The following is a 2,794-nucleotide window of genomic DNA, read 5'->3' on the forward strand; positions in this document are numbered from 1 at the left end:
AAAGAGAAGGGCACCGAGACCTTCCCCCACCCGACCCACCACCCATCAGCAGCCCTCCACCCTGGGAAGGATCCCCCCACAATACCGCTGTTTAACCCACTGCCTTCTCAGGATCCAATGGAGAAACCCGACAAAGGGCCGGCGGTGGTGTGGCCTCATCTGAGACCCATTCAGGGCTGTTTATCACATGGGTGAAAGTGTGTGTGTGTGTGTGTGTGTGTGTGTGTGTGTGTGTGTGTGTTGTTGTCGTACTTCTGTCCTTGTGGGAACCAAATTGAGTTTTATACTCTGTAGAGTGAGGAGATTTTTGAAAGAGAAGAGAAACATTTTGTCCAGTCAGCCCTTACACACAAGAGTTAGGACCTGTTGGAATTAAAGCTGTTGACTTGAGACTTGGACCTGACTGGTCTTAAGACGTTACACAGACTTGACCTACTAGAGACCTGACTCCCTAAGGACTTGAGACAGGCCGGTCTTGCATATTTAATTATTAGGGGCAGCGCTTTAAAAAGGACGCTGTGTGCTGAAAAGTGATCAACTGCTGCAAAAGGTTTATAGTCAGCCTTCAGAGACCTGAAAGACTTGGATGTTGAATTGCTGTTTGCTTATGAACAAAAATGTGACAGGACTTGGACGTGTGATGTAATACTCCGACGACCTCATCTCAAATGTGAAAATGTGTATGTGTGTGTGTGTGTGTGTGTGTGTGTAAGAGAGAGAGAGAGTGGGAGTGAGCATGGGAAGCTGACAGATGCTTTGTGCATGTATGAATGTAAGTGTGCATATATGTGTGTGTGCGCTCCATTGTGCCAGTTCAACCCCCTGAATGGAACAAAACGATCTATAGAGCAGCGCTGAAATATGTGTGGGAGGTGTGTGTGTGTGTGTGTGTGTGTGTGTGTGTGGGGCGGTGTGAAGGTACGCGAGGATGAATATGAAGAGTTCATTTTTATATGTCCATGTGGAAAAAGTCATTGAAATTGTTCATCTGGTGTCTGTAAAACATCAATAAAGGATTTCACCGATCCATTTTCAACCAACAAGATCAACCTGAAAAGTTTTTTTTCTTTGTATCATGAGGATTTTTGCACCTAAACTTTTTTTTATGTCCGTGCATGTATTTGAGTGCTTTCAGTTCATTTAGTGTATGTACCTCCATAAGTGTTAGTTATTTGCATTTGTGAGCATTTCTGCGTGTGTGTGTGTGTGTGTGTGTGTGTGTGTGTGTGTGTCCAGCTGGAAACAGGGAAAGCGTCTCTGGAGCCAGGAAACATGCAGAAGCAGCAGAGCGGGTCCTGGTGTTTGCTGTCATGATTTATGAGCTGCGAAGACAATTTTTCAAACAGTAGTCCAACTGTCAACAGTCAAACCTGTCACATCATTAACTCTCTGCCTGTTCTATCTATCTATCTGTCTATCTGTCTATCTATCTATCTATCTATCTATCTATCTATCTATCTGTCTATCTGTCTATCTGTCTATCTATCTATCTATCTATCTATCATCTAAGTTTGCTATATTGAGGAATGTGCAACAAACTGAAATACTGAAACATCTTTAAACTAACACAACGAACCATTAGATGATATGATGCAGTGCTAAACAGTTGACACACAGCACATTGGGGTCCCGGGACAGTTACACACTGATTTTTTGCATTTCAGATGATGGGTCAATTTAGACTAATATATATATATATATATATATTGACAAATAAATCTTATCACAAGCTCCACTTGTTTGGTTATACCGAGCTTACAGCCACATTTCTTGGCCTTCATCCGCAGACTGAATCATCTCAGTTGTCACGGAGATGGTTTAGTTTGGTCATTTGACAACCGAGCGAAATCCATCTGCAGACGAAGGCCATGAGATGTGGCTGAAAGCTCTGGAAAGGCCAACTAAGTGGACCCTGTGTTATTTTGAAGGTCAAGAATGAATTGTACAGCTCAGCATATACGCATCACCTTGTGACAGGCACAACATGATTGTATGTATTTGTGTGTGTGTGTGTGTGTGTTGTGTGTGTGTGTGTGTGTGCGTTCAAAGCCATGCAGAGAGCATCAGAGTTCAGGGGGGGTTAAAAAGGGGAGGGGGATGCTACGCTGAGGAAAACACAGGATCCACAGAGGTCATGTTAAAAAGGTTTATTTCAACAACTGTCTGAATCTTGTTTGTTTGTTCTCGGTTCGAAGTCCCAAAAAAGTACAAAAAAAAAGAAAAAGAAAAAGAAAAAAAAAAAAACAAGGATTAGAAATCACACAATGAAAACCAAGACACATTGTGTTTCTTCTTTTTAAATCAATCCAAGCAATTTTTTTTCCCAATATTTATACATACTCACTGGATTAGTCAGACAAACATCAAAACCTCTCAGTAGCTTTATCTTAATGTTTTTTTTTTTTTTTTTTTTTACAATGACGTTTTACGTACGTTTTAAACTTCTGTATGATTTCTTTCTTTTTACAAAATACACCAATGCAGGCAGGGGAAGGTGTGTGTGTGTGTGTGAGGGGGGCGGGGCTGCGAAACAGGGGAGTGAGTGGATGTAAGGGGGGGGGGTTTGCTATCTATCTATCTATCTATCTATCCATCTATCTATCTATCTATCTATCTGGTTGCTCCGCAGCTAACATCAATGTAATATGAGACGTATTTCTGTATTGAAAGTTTGCATGAATTTGTAATTTTGTTTGTCATGGATGTTTTGTTTTCATAAACCCAGGAGTTATGGGAGTTTTCTCACCCCCAGGTTGGGCTGATTAACTTCCAAGGCCCCCCCCCCCCCCCCCCC

This window comes from Seriola lalandi, unplaced genomic scaffold, assembly GCF_002814215.2.
Source record: "Seriola lalandi dorsalis isolate HSWRI2012SDOR001 ecotype SW California unplaced genomic scaffold, Sedor1 jcf7180002054934, whole genome shotgun sequence".
Lineage (NCBI taxonomy): Eukaryota > Metazoa > Chordata > Actinopteri > Carangiformes > Carangidae > Seriola > Seriola lalandi.